This window comes from Saccopteryx leptura, chromosome 2 (assembly GCF_036850995.1).
Source record: "Saccopteryx leptura isolate mSacLep1 chromosome 2, mSacLep1_pri_phased_curated, whole genome shotgun sequence".
NCBI lineage: Eukaryota > Metazoa > Chordata > Mammalia > Chiroptera > Emballonuridae > Saccopteryx > Saccopteryx leptura.
In genome coordinates this window covers 327240569-327259260 of record NC_089504.1, presented here as the reverse complement: position 1 = coordinate 327259260, position 18692 = coordinate 327240569, and the positions used below count along the sequence as shown (strand labels likewise).

At 46.6% G+C, this 18692-nt stretch overlaps 1 protein-coding gene and 1 pseudogene across 1 annotated transcript in view; one reads left to right on the top strand and one right to left on the bottom strand.

The window, feature by feature from the left end:
* LOC136391548 (polyunsaturated fatty acid lipoxygenase ALOX12-like) overlaps positions 1-18692 on the top strand; it is a 189582-nt gene that overhangs the window by 35969 nt on the left and 134921 nt on the right. The window lies entirely within an intron of this gene.
* Positions 2067-10371, bottom strand: LOC136394164 (polyunsaturated fatty acid lipoxygenase ALOX12-like; annotated as a pseudogene).

Sequence of the window (18692 nt, the reverse complement as noted above, 5' to 3'; positions counted from 1 at the left end):
CCAGATGAGCCCGTGCTCAAGCTTACAACCTTGGGGTAACAAACCTGGGTCCTCAGCATCTCAGGTTGATGCTCTATTCACTGTGCCGCCACCTGCTCAGGCTGATTTTTTTTCTTTTTTTTAATTAAGTGAGAGCAGGGGAGACAAAGAGGCGACTTCTGCATGTGCCCGGACCCAGATCCATGCCATAAGCCCCCTGTGGGGTGATGCTCTGCCCATCTGGGGTGTTACTCCCTTACTTGGTGTAATGCTGGTGGCCGAGGCCAGGCAGGTCCACATTGGATTTGGGCAGTGAGTAGATAAACTGTGGATCCAGAAAGCATAGGGCCATTCCATTTAATAAAGTCTCACAATGGCAGACAAGCACACAGGCAAGAGAAAACCTCTTCTCTGGCACATAAACAGCAAGAATGGCCCCTCACAGTGGCAGACAGGCAATCCGCCATCCCCAACCCTCCACCTCTCACCCATCCTGCAACAGGGTATGTGGTCTTGACCGTAACTGGAGTTGTGGTTGTAATACTCTCGGTGGCTAGGAGGGCAGCATACACAACTGCCAACTGTTTCTCCACTAATGAGCAATGGACTTTTCAGCGCCTTTCCACAATTGGGACTAAGACCAAATAGGTTGCTGTAGGTGCTATGTCTGTTGCCACAAGCCCCATCCAAACCCCCCAGGGGTCACATGGACATCAAGCTCACAGGGCCTGGCAGGATCAAACACATTCAAGGCCTATGCCACCTTGACAGCTCTCTTAGCTGAGGCAAATGCACCTTGTGCCTGCTCAGTCAAATCCCAGCAAACCCTCTTCCGAATAAGGTGAGATAAGGGAAGCAGTAAATGAGCTAAATGGGGTATGAATGCTCACCAATACCTCAACAGACCTAGGAATTCCTATAACTGCTTTACCGTAGTGGGCACAGGGTATGCTTGGATCTTATCTATAACTGCACCAGGGGTAACCTTTGTCATACCTGACCAGACAACTTAACAGATAACCCAGGTCTTTGTAATTTGCCCTCATTGACCACCCAGCCACACACTTTCAAGTGGGATAGCAGGGTAGAAATTGCTTGCTCCAATTCTGGAAGAGAATCACTAGTTAGCATAATGTCATCAATATAATGATACATGCGAACTGCCTCTGGCTGTTTCCATTTAGCCAGGTCAGCAGCCACCAGCCCATGACACAAGGTGGGGCTATGCAAAGAGCCCTGTGGTAATACTGTAAAGGTCCACTGCCACCCTTCCCACGTGAAGGCAAATTGGTCTTGACTCTCTGCAGCTATAGCAATAGAGAAAAAGGAGTTAGCCAAATCTGCCGCCAAGTGGTATGGCCCGAACGCATGGCTTAACTGATCCATCAGGTCACTTACTGAGGGTATAGCAGCATGCAAAGTGGGAACAACTTTATTAAGTTCCCTGTAATCCACTGTCATTCACCAGGTTCCGTCTGCTTAGCGCACAGGCCACACCGGGGAATTATAAGGGCTGTGTGCTGGCCAAATGATCCCCACTTTTCCTGGTTCGAGGACTGTCCCAGTGATTTCTTCATAGCTGCATGGCAGGTGATACAGCTCCGTGCTAGTCACATGCCAGAGAATGGGTAAGTTCAGGGGGTAGTGTGTTGCATGTCCCTGAAACACTGCCTTCACAAGCCAGACTCGCAGGCGTAACTCCCCAGGTGTAGTTTCCAACAGTTCTTATAAGACATCTACCCCCAAAACATACTCAGGAGTAGGGGATAGGCTTTTATGGCTTAGGAGGCAGACTTCCTATCTCCAATGGAATAGTTATTGGCTTTACTTGAACAGTTTGGCCCCCATACCCGTCAACGGCCACTGGGGTCCCAGCAAACCATTCCAGGTTCCCATAAAGAAGGGAACATTGTGCACCTGCATCCACCAACATGTATTACTACCCTAGTTCATTCTAACATAAAACAGTTTATGTAAGTGGAACTATTATCTGCCCTTTGGGAGCCCAATGAGGGAGGAAGGGAGGACACTAGGAAAAGATGGAGGAATACAGGAGAAATGCGGCCTCTAGATGGTTCATCTGCAGTAAAATTTATTCATCAGGGGCATACAGAAGAAAAGGTGACTCTCTCAGAGGGTGGAGACAGAAAGGCGTGTGGTTGGGAAGGATAAGACTGAAAGACTAAGGGATGGGGCTGTGGGTTGGGTGGAAGGGAGGCTGAAATAACCAAAGGTCAGGGCAGCTCATATGGCCACACTGTTTTCCACCAGGCTGGGTATCAGGTACTCGTGGGGCAGGTCCAGCTTTGCATTCCGGATCTCAATTTCTTTATCCAGGGCAGCAACTCCTTCCTGAACTTGTTCAGTACAGCCTTAGGCTCAGGGCCCCCAAAATACTCCTCCTCATGCTGGCCCAGAGCCACCTGGCATGGGGAGAAAAAGGCAGTTGATCGCCTATGACCCCCGGTTTGGAGTGCCCATCTCCCCACAGCTGCCCCCTTCCTCAGGGACCAGAGCACCTGGCTCTCACCATAACAGGCTGGCGTCTGCCCAGTTGCCAAGTGATGGACATCTGGAGAGAAGCCTGATAAACGTTGGGCAGTGTTGCCATGACCGTCTCCAGTGTCGCATCCTTGGTGGTTGGTGGGGGCAGTCGCATCATACTGGGTGCGTTAGGGACCCAAGAATACCAATCCAGCTAAGGAAGGACAGATATCTAAAATCAGTATCTGCTAAGCACAGAACTTTAGCCGCCTTCACACAGCCCCCTCCTCCAGTCCAGGTGCAAATGTCCACTGCCCTCCTACAGTAAGTACCTGGCCCATGTGGACAGAGGAGTGCTGGCCAGTGCAGGTGAAGATGCACATGGTGACCAAGTGGCAGAGCTGGTCCCGGGACTGTAAGGAGATGGGAAACCCTGCAAGGGGTAAGGAAGGTTAGAAGCTGTGAAGCCAGGAACAGAAGCAGAGTTCAGAGAGCAGGGAGAGCAAGAGGGGAGAGAGGGGTGCAAGGAATCTCAGGAACTGATGTGAGTTGCAGTGGGGAAATGGGGAGATCCCCTGGGAGGGCCTCTCTCAGTGGGGTACTGGTACGGGTCATACTGGCTCACAAGAGTCAGTTACGTTAAATGTTCAGGTATTAGGCAAGCTGATTGACATCACAACTGTAGCTACGGTGGAAATATTTGCACCATGCAAATGGCCAAATGCTAAAAACCAGGGCTTCTTTATTTCCCCAGAGAGCCAGTTGTTGAACATTTATAAGCAGCCACTGGTGCCACTGCATCTGGGACCTAGAGAGGTTCTTATTGCATAGGAATCGAAGAAGGCCTTTGGGCATTTAAATAGCAGTTGGACATGCTTCTAGAAGGTTTAAGAGAAATAGGGAGGATTCTGGGGGTGTTCCAAGGAGGAATCTCTCACATTGGCAGTCTCAGGGCAGGGGATCAACTCACCTTGGTCCTGAGCCCCTTGCAGCCCAATTTCAGTGATCTCTCGACACCAGGACTGCAGTTCAAGATCTTCTTTCACGGCCTCATCCATCTTATAGTGAAGACTCACAATTCCCTCCACATAGCTGCCGACCAAGGGGTTGGGCCAAGAGAGCAGAAGCTGACAGGGAGCCTCCAGGTCCCCTGGGCTCCTTGCTCACAGGGCCAGGCCAGGCCCCCAGGCCCCAACACAGACCTTCTGTTCTCCTGGGCCTCTTCCTGCCCACCCACCCGCACCAGCCTTGTCTTCTTCTTGCCTCACCAAGAGATGACTTCCCAGAGCCGCAGGGCATCGTGGGCATAGAAGGAAGACTCGACTCCCAGGATCCCCCGGTCAGCCAAGTCCTCAGGAGGACAGAATGATCTATAGGTTAAATTGGCTCCAGCTCGCCTAAGGAGCTCCACATGGCCTCCCCCACCAGAGCTCACCAGCTGAAAAGCAAGGATGGGCAGGGTCAGGCAAATCTACCTGCCCAAGGCCAGAGCTGGAGGAAACATGAGCTCCAGAATCCCCCTCCTGTCTACATACCTGGTCAAAAACGCCCATGTCAGAGACCAGCCCAGTCCTGGCCCGCACGTTAATTTCCATGGTGTATCACAGGTGTGGGATTAATAGCTGGAAGGAGAGAGCCAGGACTGCAAAGTCAGAGGACAGCAGTGACAAGTCCCTGTAGGAAACTGGAGTTGAAGAGCAGGAAAGGTTCCCGGTCTTCAGGAAAAGCAGAGACATGAAGTTCAGTGGTCCCTCGACAGCAAGAGTGTTTAGTTGATTTGAAACTCATTCCACAAACCATTGATTTATTGCTGTACGATATTGTAAAAAAAATAAAATCATTCTTTTTTCCTTTTCATGTAAGACTGTCCAAGTTCTAGCTCAGTTTTCTCAAACTTTTTTTATCATCACTCCTCTAAAGAGCCTTTTCAAATATATTTTCCTTTTCTCACCCCTTTTCAAATATATTTCCTTAATTTTTTTAAGGAATTTTCTTAAGACTTTATTTGAGCCAAACTGATGATAGTTGTTGGGAAGCAAGATCTCAAATGCTTCACCCCATAAAATTTTAATGCTACAGATATACTATATCAGTTATGTTCTGTATGCATATGTTTGATTCCTACCTAAAAATTGTAAGTTTTTTTGCATCCCAGAACTTTTTCATGGTCCTGGTCCCATTTTCACCCGGTGAGGGTATAATTGCTTCCACTGAGGATGCATGCTATAACCTGCCTACCTTCAGAACTCCATCTCGTACCCACTCCCTTTGACCATTGCACTCACCTTCTTTCTTTTTCATTTTAAGTGAAAGGAGGGTAGATAGAGAGACAGACTCCCGCACATGCCCTGACTGAGATCCACCTGGCAAATTCCATTTAGAGCTGATGCTCAAATCAACTGAGCTATTCTCAGTGCCTGAGGTCGACGCTCAGACCAATCGAGTGACTGGCTGTAGGAGAGGAAGAGGGATGGAAGGGGGAGAATAGCAAATGGTCGCTTCTCCTGTGCGTCCTCACGAGGTATCAAACCTGGGGTGTCCATATGCTGGGCCGACGTTCTATCCACTGAGCTAGACAGCCAGGGCCTGCACTCACCTTCTCTCTGTTCTTCAGACATGCCACGCTTGTTCCTGCCTGAGACCTCCGCACTGTTCTAAGCATTCCCTCCGCCTAGAATAGTGTGCGCCTTGATCATCTCATGGCTGGCGCCTCATAGTCTCGTTCTCTATGTCATGTCATTAAGGGGGTTTTTCCTGACTACCCAATCTGAACTTGATATCACATCACTCTGCTTTGATTCTCTGCATTGTACTTGTCACAGCTAATATGTTATAATGCATTCTTTATTGCCTGTGAGCCCTAAATGGAAGTGAAAACCCCCAAAGATCAGAACCTGCCTGTCTTAGCACAGACATCCAGAACGGTTTTTGCCCCACTGGAGGCACCCAAGAAAGAGAGTTAATGGGTGAATACTCCGTGCAAATTGTCTGTTTGAAAATAAAATTGGCTACTGTTGTTGACCCGGTAACTTCAAACTGACCCGTTGTGTTATTATTTTAGAACCCTTCAAAAATGGCTGGAGAAATCTGTTATTTGCATGGTCCCCTCTTTTCGAAAGGAATCCTCAGTCTTATGTGGGTACTGTTTATATATGATACGTTTATTCATCATGTATTATACATGGAGAGTAAGACTTCTTACCTCTCACCCCACTAACCACCCACCTTGTCAAGTACTGCTTCTCTCCTGGGATCACATTCCTGGGATTCCATCCAGTAGGATAAAGTCAGCTTCAAACAGGGAAGTTTTCTACAGAGAGGAGAAATGTATCCACAGTTAGCATTCAAAGTCGACCCGTAGAGAGAGGGCAAAGGGAGAAAGACTTTTTTTATTTTTTAAATTAAATTTAATGCAGTGACATTGATAAATCAGGGTAAACATATTGAGAGAAAACAGGAGAAAGACTTTTAAAGACATCTATTTTTAATCAATGTTACCTTAGTACATTTTATTTAAAAACAAAGCATTTGTTTAGCTTCTTGACATTATCCTATATCAGTACTAGCATCCTATTGGCAGAATCAGAGCATCTGTTCCAAATCTTCTTATTTTAATTAAAGGAAGAAACCGTCTCATATGGGTTGGTGTCTTGGGCAGGTTTTGTGGTAGCAGACCTAGATTTAGAACTCGGACCCTCGATCCAGTTTGCATCACATGCATTGCAAACTGTCCCATTGTCGAGATGGCCATGCCCCTTCCCCGATTATCCCCCAGCAGTCGGCTCCCTGTGTTTGGTTCCCATCAGCTCAGCAAATGGTCTTTCACTCCCTGTTCCAATCTCACCTCTGCCAGGTAATCCGCAGAGGTTCCCCTGACTACCACTGCCTCAGAATGCAGACACACACGACGGCCATGCTCACATCCTGCCTTGTTCGTCTGCCTTACAGCAAGCTCATCTTTTCTGTATCCAGCTTTCCTCCTCCAGGAAAGCTCTTCAGTTCTCTTCACCTGACAGTACATTCATCACCATTCTTGCTGCCCATGAATATGTGGGTTGGGAGCACTAACATCAGCCAGGGAGTGTCACTGTCCCAGTTAAAATCTCTGGCCCCACCTGCATGTCCTTGGAAATCCAGGCTGGGAGTCCGTCCCTCATAGTTACCCCACATATTTCTATCATTCTGAGTTTTTTCCAGTACAGGACTCTGCACCCAGGGACAGTGGGTTAGCACAGCCTCCCTTCCCTGACTCACATTTGGTCCCTGCCCTTCACCAGTCTCCCCACACAGACAAGGAGAGAACAGTGTAGGGAGGGAGGAGGTACCTGGAGTTCTTTCTCCAACTGGGCCTGAAGCTCCTCCATCCCCGAGGGCAGCACCAGCCGGGAGGGCAGAGAGGTGGAGTGTCTCAGCAGCATGGGGTTGGCACCATTGAGGAACTGGTAGCCAAAAAGCTCATCACCCTGCCAACACCGGTGAACCTTCTCTATGACGTCGGCGTGGAGGACAGGAGGGAGATTTTCTTTTTCTTAGTTGAATTTATTGGGGTGCCATTGCTTAATAAAACTATATAGTTTTCATGTGTACAATTCTATAATACATCTACTGTATACTGTGTGTTCATCACCCCAGGAGGAGGAGTATATTCACAACTCGATGTCCCTTCCACAGGGTCTACCCCAGTGACTCAGGCATATGACCACCCTGTATCCAGCCCTCTGAGATGACCAGGCATGGGAAGGTCTCATCTGGGTAAATGTTATGGGGGAGTACAGAGTGTGAAGGTCAGGTCACCAAAGGGTCCCTCAAAGGAGATATAGAGACCTGGGGAACCACTGACCAGCCAGGGTGCTCTACTGGCCCGAGAAGATCTGATCAAAATCCTCCAGCTGGTTCCAGGAGCTCAGGAGGGTGTAAACACGTTTGAGGGCCATCTTTAGTGCCCTAGGACAGGTATTGAGGCATGAGCCATTCCCTGATTCCTCAGCCCCTCACCATTTACCTCCACTTGGGATCTCCCAGCCCTTTTCCCACTCTGAGCTCCAGGCTTTTCCTCACCCTGCCTTCAGTGTCCATTCAAAGTCCAACTTCTTTTCCTCGTGGAATCTCGTATTTGGAAGTAGGTCATTCTCACAGCCTGCAGCTATTGTCAGGGGTAACCCTTCCTTCCAGGTGGCCCAGCTAGGAGATGGGGACAAAGCCTCAGGGAGGGTGCTTAGTTCAATGATGTTATAGGGTCAGGGGAGGTGGGGTGAAACTTGGTGGTCTAACATGGGTGGGTGGTCACTGGTATATTTGTCGTCTTCCTTCAGTTCCTTCTCTCGATGCTTCTGGAACACATCTAATGCATTGTCCCCTGCCAGGTGGGCTGGGGAGAGATTAAGATGATTGGCCACACAAAACTGTGTGTGCTTTCCTGCTTGACTCCACCTTCCTTTCTCTATCATAGCCATGTGTTCAGTCATGCTGTGTCGCTTTTATCGCTGCCTGTGCTTCATTCCATGGCTTCCCCAGGCACATGTATCCCAACTTTGTACTCCTGGTTCCACTTGTCGCAGCCCTCAGCTTTTGCCTTGAGACAAAATGTCATGTTTTTCACCCTTTTCTTGTCCTTAATTCATCATTTCCTACCTGATCCTGTTTTATCAATAACTATGGTTGAATAAATCACCTGAATTAAGGTCATAAAATCTTAATCCCCTCTATGTCCACACCTACGATATATTGCTTTCTTGAATTTCCACTTCTAAAGTCTCACCTGTCACACTTTCAGCTGTCCTAAAACGCTGTTTGCTTTCGTTAGCAAATGTCATCTCTCTTAGACTTACCATCAAAGTCTAGATAATCAGTACTTATACTCACCTGTATCCAAGTCATATATTTCATGTTTCCATCCTTACTTGTTCTTGACCTCACTTGTTTCCATGTTCATCTCTCTTATTTCCCACAGTAACTAATTCCGTGTTTGCAGTCCTCATTCTCCCCACCCCAGTCAGGGTGCTCCCTGCCCTCACAGTTTCTTCCGTGCTTTACCTACCAAAGCAGCCCTCTTGATTTCACCCATTTCAAATCTCACATTTGTCCTGAGAGGAAAGTCCCCTTTTTGTACTCTTAACTCAAATTTCCCAAACTATCCCTATTCTTCATTATCTGTGAGTTTCATTCTTAATCAGCTGAAATATCCACAACTCTCCTACACTATCCCATATTACTTTGTTGCCTTCCCTTATTCTGGTCCTCTCGTGTCCACACCTTAACCTGTTCTCCAAAATAACATATTTTGAATTAGGTACACTACCCCTCTGACCTCCCGTATCTCCACCATCACCTGTTCCCTGAGATAAGACAGTCTATGTGTGCCAAACTCTAAGCACTGTTTCCACATCGCTATCTGTATCCAGCTTCATCTCACCTACCCTCCACATCACAACGTTTATAGCTGGTAGCCTGACTTCATCCTGCCCTCATCTGTACTTACACCTGCTTGTGTCTCAAAGACATAGATTACATGTTTCCAGTCTTACATGTCATGCACCTCAATTGTCTCTCATACTTATTTCCTAAGATAACAGATTCTGTATTTGCTGTCCTCATTCATCCCCGCCCCAATCAGGGTGCTTCCTGCCGTCACAGTTTCTTCCCTGTTTTTCCTACCACAGCAGCCCTCCACGTCATATCCATGTGCTTCCCTTACCTGTCTCCTCTCGGGGGTCACGCCCACCATCCCCTATTCCATGTGCTAGCCTCACCTGTCCCTGCCCTAACTTGTTCCCAGTCACTAGAGATCTTTCCACTTGACTTTGGCTCGTCTGCTTTCCAGCATTGCTGCCACTCCCATTCCCTGTGCTCACCTTCTAGGGAGGTGGGATCCGCACATCACTTAGTTCCGGTCCAGTCCCACTTCCAGCCTTTTTAATTCTACGTGTAACCTCCCCCCACTTCCTGTCTTCTCCACCCTTCACCTGCGGAGCAGCCACTTTGTCAAGCCCTTTGGACCTTCCTCAGTGCTGTCCCCTGCCTCCCGCCCCCACCCCCAGGAGTCGGAGACCCTGCGCCCACTTCCCTGAGCGGCCCCTCACCGGTGCCCTCGGGCAGGGTCAGCACGCCCTCGCCCTGTACCCAGCGGTAGCAGGGAAGGCGGCCTCGGCCTCCTCCGCGCTGGCCCCGGGGCCCCGCACGGTGATGCGGTCGCAGAACCAGGCGTCGTCCACCAGGGAGTGGTGTTTGCGCAACTTCACGAACTGCAGGGGCCCCAAGTCGTCCGGAACGTCGTGCTCGAACTCCTCCACCTGTGGGGACCGGAACCCGCTGAGACTTGGTAGCGGGGACCCTGGACAGGCCGTGTTCCCTGGGGGAGGGGGTCTTCTGTGGACTCTGGTGACAAAGCCTCCAGCATTCCCTCCTCCCAACACCACCAGGAGGTCCCACAGCACCGGGGGGACCGGGTCGAGGGGCGCGGGGCGAGGCGCGCAGTGTCCTGAACTGAGGGCTGAGCAGCATCTCCTGCGCCCTCCATCACCTGAGCCCTCACCGCCTTCGCACCCTTGGAGGACCTTCTTCTTTGACTGATGACCCCGTAATGACACTGGCCTGGGTGCGAGCACCGCGGTCGGGGTTGGGGGGTGAGGGGCTTTGAGCCCCTCCTGTGCCCGGCTAGACTTGTCCCCGTGTACCGTCTCCTGGAAGTCTCAACCCGAGCACTGCCACTCTTCCTCGCCCCGCCCCCCCCCCCCCCGCCTGGCCGGTATTGGGGTCCCCGCCCCCCTTGCTGACCTGACCCCGTGTAGACCACAGCTGCAGCTCCAGCTCCGCCTCCCCGCGCGCCCCGACCAGCCACAGCTGCACGCGCTTGTGGGACCCGGAGAAGAGCCAGGCCCCCGTGGCCACGCGGATGCGGTAGCGGCCCATGGTGGGTCCCCGGTAGCCAAGGCGAGGGGAGCAGGTGCTGTGCTTTGGGACCGACTCGGGCCGCCGACGTGAGCTGAGTCTGGGTCCCCGCCCTCCTCACAACTTTCAGGCGCTTCCAAGTCTCCGCTCCGGACGAGCCCCAACCTGCGAGCGGCTGAGCAGGCTGTGGGAATGGCCGCGCCTCCGGTCCGAGCGTAGCTGCGGGAAGATAAAGGGCCTTTGTTTAGGATGAGGCCGAGGATGGCTGCCACAGGGCTTCTCTGAACCTCCCAGCGAGGCTAGGGCCAAGAGCCTCGAGATTGGGGGGAGCAAGGATGAGGACACTTCCAAGGTCGCTAGGCCTTCTGGGGAGCTAGTTGGAAAAGGTCGGTGAGTGGGCTTTCCTTCCGGAGGGGAAAATGTCCCCTTTTCTGGGCTGGGGCCTGGGGAAGGCAGTGGCCCGACCTCTGGAAGGCCAGCCTGGGAGGTTTTGCTGGGCTGCTAGACCCGTTATGGTCCAGTAAGTCTTCAGTTCCTGATTTCTACTGCATTTGAGCGCACTTTCAGTAAATGAGGTTTCCAGGCTGCCTAGAACCTGGGAAAGTAACAGTTCAAAGACTTGTTCTCTGCTTCTCACTGAACCTGGTTTGAAACATCGGCATTACAAGCCTAGTTACACCAGATATTGAGAGAGGCCAGTGAAAGCCCCTTTTTGTCCAACCTTTATAATGGGCACAGAAAATGTTAGGGACTCGGGTGTTAGGGTGTAGTATGGAGTCACTCAGGGACCCAACATACATGGACAATTTCCATAACCTTTGTCTTTTCCAGGTGAGTGAATCCTCTGTCCCTTCATTACATTATTAGTAAATATTTATAATGGCCTCATTTTACTGATCATGGTACCTGCTTCTCCTACCAGAATTCATTTTTTTCCATAGAAAAAGTTATATGTAAACAGATTTTATTAGGCATGAAGTTCCACTTCTTTATTCTTCCATCTTGTCTTTATCTCACTCAACCCCAGTCATTACCTGGTCCCCATGGCACTCAGCGGAGGAAACCAGGGAACAGTACTAGAAGGATGCTTCAGGATGCAGGCTTTGTCAGCCACCCAGGAATCAGATGAAGCCCCTATAGGTCCTTGTCTAGAGCTTGGTCCAAGTCACTGTAAGCATTTGGCTCACAGTGAATATGTCTGGTGGTCTAGACTGTCAGGCAAGGTAAATCTGCTTTCTTGAGCCAACCCCTGAGAAGTGACTTGTCATGTTGGTTATTGGTGAGGATGAAAGGGATTCTGTAGTCCTGCCCTCCAGCTTCTAGAACTTACAGAAGTGTTGGATCCCTACTGAGTGCCCTGCCCCTTCTTACCTTCTAGGCCCACTCCTGCCTACATCCTCTGTGCTCAGGACTGGTGTCTGCCATATGCCGGCCCCAGCTTCCTCCAGCTTGGGAATTCACCCTATCCTGTAAAATCCAAATAAGATGGCTCATATTCCTGTCCTCTGTAGTAACTGAATCTGGCCTTTTCACATATACCCTTAAAGGGTCCCTTTGCCCGGAAAGACAGTTTGTTTCATTCCTACTTCCAAAATTAGTCCAAACACCACCTGCTTCTCTGCTGGTGAAACTTCTCTCCCTACTCCAGTGTGCTAGAATGTCACCCGGTGGTGTTGGTTGGGGGTAAACACTTAACAGTATCCCAAGCTACTGAATGTGCTAAGTGAGTTAATGCTTTCTTAAACATTTCTTTTTAATTTATTGATTTTAGAGAGAGACTAGTCCTAGAAGGTATACCTAGGTCAAGCCCCAAAAGTCAGCTCAAGTTTCTATGGATTCATAGAATCATCTTCAATCATTATTAAACCTCTAGAAGTGGGTGGTTTTAAATATTCTTATACAATAGAGACAGTATTTATATATATTTATTGAAAATATTTTTCTAGCCTATTTTTGTTTCATATTTATTATGTTCTACAAAGTTTTAGCTTTTTATACATTAGATATTTACCTCTGTGCCTCATTTACATAGTCCTTATCGCTATGTCTTCATATCTTATAAAACCCAAAACTAAAATGAAGTCACTTAAGTCAGTCAATGCAGAAGACAGTCAATTCAGGCAAATAAAGGAAACTTAACCTAACCTTACAGAAATATACTCTTCTCATAAAGCAGCTGAGGATACCACCTGTTCTCAATTGCCACTTCTGCTCATGTCATCTCTGTATTTCCTTGTACCCCTGATTCAGCTACCCTGAAGCAAATAGGAAAGAAGACCTTTAGGCAATCAATCCGCTGAAAAACAGAATAACTTCCCTACTTATCCTATAAAAACCCCTTAGTCTGGGAACAACTCAGAACTCATTGCTTCTGTAGCCTCAGGTTTTCTGACTTGCAGGTCGAAACCCTCACAACAAACTCATCTTTCTGCTCTGTCTTATTCAATGTGCAGAATTTGGTTATTGACAGTTTCATCTGCTGTTAATTGCAGCCTGTAAAATGTTTATTTCAGATATTGTATTTACCATCTCCTGAAGTTCCATTTGGTTTTTTTTTGGTTTTTTTTTGTATTTTTTCTGAAGCTGGAAACGGGGAGAGACAGTCAGACAGACTCCCGCATGCACCCGACCAGGATCCACCCGGCACGCCCACCAGGGGCGATGCTCTGCCCACCAGGGGGCGATGCTCTGCCCCTCCGGGGCGTTGCTCTGCCGCGACCAGAGCCACTCTAGCGCCTGGGGCAGAGGCCAAGGAGCCATCCCCAGCGCCCTGGCCATCTTTGCTCCAGTGGAGCCTTGGCTGCGGGACGGGAAGAGAGAAACAGAGAGGAAGGGGGGGTTGAGAAGCAAATGGGCGCCTCTCCTATGTGCCCTGGCCGGAAATCGAACCCGGGTCCCCCCGCACGCCAGGCCGACGCTCTACCACTGAGCCAGTCGGCCAGGGCCAAGATATCTCTTTTAAATAGAACATTTCTAAGTTTTTGCAGGTAAATTTACATGTATTAGAAATATTGGCCCTGGCTGGTTTGCTCAGCGGTAGAGCGTCGGCCTGGCGTGCAGGAGTCCCGGGTTTGATTCCCGGCCAGGGCACACAGGAGAGGCGAACCATCTGCTTCTCCACCCCTCCGCCTCTCCTTCCTCTCTGTTTCTCTCTTCCCCTCCCGCAGCGGAGGCTCCATTGGAGCAAAGATGGCCCGGGCGCTGAGGATGGCTCTGTGGCCTCTGCCTCAGGCGCTAGAATGGCTCTGGATGCAACAGAGCGATGCCCCAAATGGGCAGAGCATCGCCCCCTGGATGGCATGCCGGGTGGATCCCGGTCAGGCACATGCGGGAGTCTGTCTGACTGCCTCCCCATCTCCAGCTTCGGAAAAATGGGGGAAAAAAAAAAGAAATATTGATATATTTGGACTTATTTCTCCATCTTATGATGAGTATGATTGTTACCATCTTTTCCTTTGCTTTTTATTGTCCTGTTTTTGTTTAATTTACAATGTTTTCGTACTAATATCGCCCCTATTATGAATTAGAAAATATCAATTGTATTTCTTTTGTGTGTATTTAACCTTATATTTTTAATCACAAAACTATAATTTTTTTATAAAATCTAAAAGCATTATATATACACATGGTCTTTTACAAAACAAGAAAGCAAAATTTTATTGACTGAAGTTTTAGGTAACATCTTTATTTTAATACAAAAATAGTTGTTAGGATTAATTCCTTATAGTAGTTAATAAAACCTCTTAATAAAAATTAATAAAATGAACAACTTATTTATTTATTTTTCTTCACTTGGCATTTAATGCCTTCCTTCTGAGATACTATCTCTTCTCAATGGAGTACACATCTTTCAGTACTTCTTTGAGGATCTCAAGTAGTATATATACATATATGTATATATGTATGTATGTATATATGTCTACTCCCATTTCTCCTCTTCAAAACTGTAAAGAACAATGAACTACAAAGAGACTTTAAAACCTCATTTTCAGTAATCCAAGAGACAGACAAATGCTTCAAACTCAAAACTATGTGCAAATGTGCCCAAAAGCAATTGATGCCAAAAGAGCTGTACACAAACCTCTGTAGGAAGAATTGATTGGAGCTCTGTGGAAGAAGGAGTTGGGTATAGGGTCTTAGGACTGGCAGAACTGAGAAATAACCCATTAGGAAGGTGAGGAGATGGCACTGAAATATATTGGCTGGGTTGCTTGGCAGTACTCAGTGAAAGGACCAAGCCCTCCTGAACTTGCTTAGGTCTAGGGAGGTATGGATATATATATAAAAGCACCATCTTTGAAGAAAACAGCCCATCTTTCTAGGTACAGGAAAGGGAACCCTTCAGCTGCATGTAGCATCCACCGGGTACGAGAACAAATGTTGGAGACTTTCAGGAGTTAAGATGTTACTTTATTGGCCAGTTTAACCTGCGCAGGGGCGAACTCCCGAGATGTCCGGAGACACCTTGCCCACAAGGAGCTGCAAATGGGAGCCGCGCCTGGAGCTTACAGCCAGGCCCTTATATATCCTAAGTGAGCAAGCATAGTACAGAGCAGATGTGGCAGTTTAGCTATTGGCTAGGGAGGTCACACGCAGCATAGCAACAGGGGCCGGTTTTAGCTTAGTGGCGAATTTCAAACCTAAACTTCTGATAAGGGTCTTTGACCTTCTTTGTTCCCAGCCTCACAGGAGCCATATCAGCACTTACTGTTCCTGCAATAGTTACACTCTTTGGCAGCCCCAGCATATCACTACTCCCTGAATCTAACACTGCACACCTTAGAAGGCTATTCTTGTCTCTCCATAACCCAGTACCAGCAGGAAATTTCTGCAAATAACTGATAGAGAAAAAAATCTAACTCGTTACAATCCAAATTTAAAAAGCAACTAATACAATGGTCAAAGAGAGATAGCATATATTTTTAAATATACAACAGCACAAATAATTAATATAGAGCATGCTAACTAGAAATATGCTTTCGTTAACTGGATAAAAATATGATATATATACAACGATTCCACCATGAGCTTAAAAATATGAAGCAGTTTTCACTGAGAAAAAACATTGCAAAGTAGAAATGGAAGAATTCAGTAGTAATTTGACCAGACAATAGCAAGAATGAAAATGAGAATTGGTAGAACTCAGAAAAGAAAGAGAAGAAAAAACAAAATCACCACAGGAATGAAGACAAAATTAAAAGAAGTACCATGGGGAACAGATATTACAGAAAACACAGTAAGATAGAAGATAAAAATGAGATAAGTAAACATAATGAAGATTCAAAGATTAAGAGGACTGAGAGGTACAGAATACAGATAAAAGCTTGTCAACATACACACAACTGAAGTCTCTGAAGAGGAGACCATGGAACAGTCTCATACCATAATATTCAATACATCCAGAACGTAATCCCAAATTACTCAGACTGTAAACAGCCAGGAACATCTCAACTCACCTAAGAAGAGGCAATAAATGCCAAAGTGAAAATAACACAGGTGTTGGGATGATCTGACAAAGATTTTAGAGAAATGATTATAAAATACTCCAACAAGTAAGGGCAAACACTGTTGAAATGAATGAAAAGATAGAAAATCTCAGGAAATAAGTAAAAGCATAAAAGAAACCTAGTAGAATATTTAGAACTAGAAAATACAGTAAGTCAAATATTTAAAAATTTACAGAAAGAGTTCAAGCACATGATGGAGATGACAAAGGAAAGATTCCGTGAACTTGAATATAAATAATAGAAAGTAAGCAATTTCAACAATATAGAGGAAAACACTACAGAAAAGAAGTGAAGAGAGATTCAAGAACATGTAGAACAATGTCAAAAGGTCTAACATTCATGTCATCTGAGTCCAAGAAGGAAAGGAAAGGAGAGCAGTGCAGCAAAGAAATTTTTAAAGAAATAATGGCTTAAAACTTTTTAAATCCCATAAAAGACAAAAGCCTAGAGATTCAAAGAGCTCAGCAAATCACCAACAGGATAAAACAAACAAAATCTTTATCCAGGCATATCACAATCAAACTACTGAACACTAAAGACAAAGGATTAAATCTTGAAAGAGCCAGAGAAAAGTGACACATTTCTACAGAGGAACAATGACAAAAATGATTGGAGTTCTCATCAGAAACAATAGAGGCCAGTGAAAAAGAAGGAAATCTTACCTTTGCGACAATATGGATGGACCTGGAGTCTATTATGCTAAGTGAAATAAGCCCGACAGAGAAAGAAAAATATATTACTTCACTCATATGAGGAATCCAATGAACAATGTGAACTGAGGAATGGAAGAGAGGCAGAGAAGGGGTCAAAGAGTCCAGAGGGAAAGGGGTCAGAGGCCAAGGGGATGGGGGTGGGGGGATCAAAGAACGGAAAGACATTAGTGAAAGTATATACACAGAACACAGAGAGATAGAGGGCAGGATAGTAAATCATGGAGGGAAGGGGGGGAGGTGGTGGGTGAGGGGGCAAAGAGGATATCGAGAACACAGGTGGGGAGATATTTGGAGGAACACTTGTAACTATGTAAACACACAAATTAAAATCAGTAAAATAAAATAAAAATAAACAATAAACAATAGAGGCCAGAAGGAAATAGAATATTTTTTAACTGCTGAAAGAAAAGAACTATCAACTCAGAATTCTAAATTCAGCAAAATATCCTGAAGGAATTATGGTGAAATACGACATTTTTAGATGAAAAAAATAAGAGAATCTATTACCAGCAGACCTGCTCTAAAAAAATTGCTGAAGGAAGTTATTCAAACAGAAGGGAAATGATAGGAGCAAGAAATCTGGGACAACGGTAACAAAGGAAGAACAACAGAAATTTTAAATATTTAGGTAAACATGATAGACTATTTCTCTCCTAATGAATTATCAAATATTTGTGATGATTTACAGCAAGTTTTATAACATTATTAATAGGTTTTTAATATATGTAGACGTGATCTAACGGACTGATCCCTAAACCTATCTGCTTCCCACTCTGAAAAGAACTGTTTCTTCTCTCTCTGCTCATCATGTCTTTTCTCTGCCATGTGGCTTCTACTTCTTTATAACTTGTTTTCTATGGTCGTCTTGGTCCCTCTGGGAACTATCCATCTTTGCTTCTATGGCTCACTGCCTGATTCTCTCTGTATTTTCCAAGTCAGCACACACGTCTTAGGGAGAACCTAGCCCTGCTCCTTCTGAATTGGGGAGTAGTTCCACGCAGGTATACCCCTTAGGATGCTAGACAGCTTTGTCTGTCCCTGGGTGAGTGGCCACCTGTGTCTGAATACCAGTTTCATGTTGTGTAAAGCACGTCTGCTCAGCTTCCCCTTGGTGAAGGCTGTGGAGGGGGCTGATTTCCTCATATGGGAGTAAAAGGCATGATGATTGCCATTTGGACACACATCTGCGCTAAGCTGTTAGTCTGAGAACCATGCCATATACTTTCACCCCTCTAGGCTTTTATATGGTCTATTCCTTTATCTGGGATTGTCTTTTCCTCTTCTCTGCCTAGAAACTTGTATATGTTCTTTAAAACCCAGCACAAGGCCTGAGTCAGTCACTCCCTCCCTCCCCAGTCTTCACTGTCCTCACAGACAAGCTCTGTTCAAGCATTTACTGTGCTGTTTGACACTGCTTGTCTATGCACTTGTCTTCTCAGCTAGCTCCCCAGGGACAGATTCAGAAGATACTCTTCACTTTATTCCCACTATCAAACACATTCCTCCATGCATTCAGTGAGTCATACAACAAATATTAAATGTGCACTGTGAGTCACTGGACCAGCACTGGGATGCATAAAATAACACATTAGAAAATAAAGACACAGTTGAAAAGAACATAAAAGGCAAAAATTGATTCTTTCAGTGTATCAGTATAACTGATAAACTGCTGGCTAGATTGATCCAGAAACATAAATTTACACCTGACTAGTTAGTGTTGGTGCAGTGCAGCATTGACCTGGAACGCAGAGGTCCCAGGTTTAAACCCAGAGGTCGCTAGCTGAGCACAGGCTCATCAACATAATCCCAAGGTTGCTGGCTTGAGCCCAAGGTCATTGGCTTAGGCAAAGAGTCACTGACTTGGCTTGAGCCCCCCTGTCAAGGCCTACTTGAGAAGCAATTAATGAATAATTAAAGTGAAGCAACTATGACTTGATGCTTCTCACTGTCTCCTCCATCTTTCTCCCTCTGTCTCTCCCTCTATCTCCCTTCCTGTTTCTCTCAAAATACAATTTGTAAAAAGTTAAAAAAAAAGAAATTTACAAACAGCCTTATAAACTGTGAAAAGGAACCATAATAACAGCTGCTGCAGATAATAAAAGAATATTGAGGCCCTGGCCGG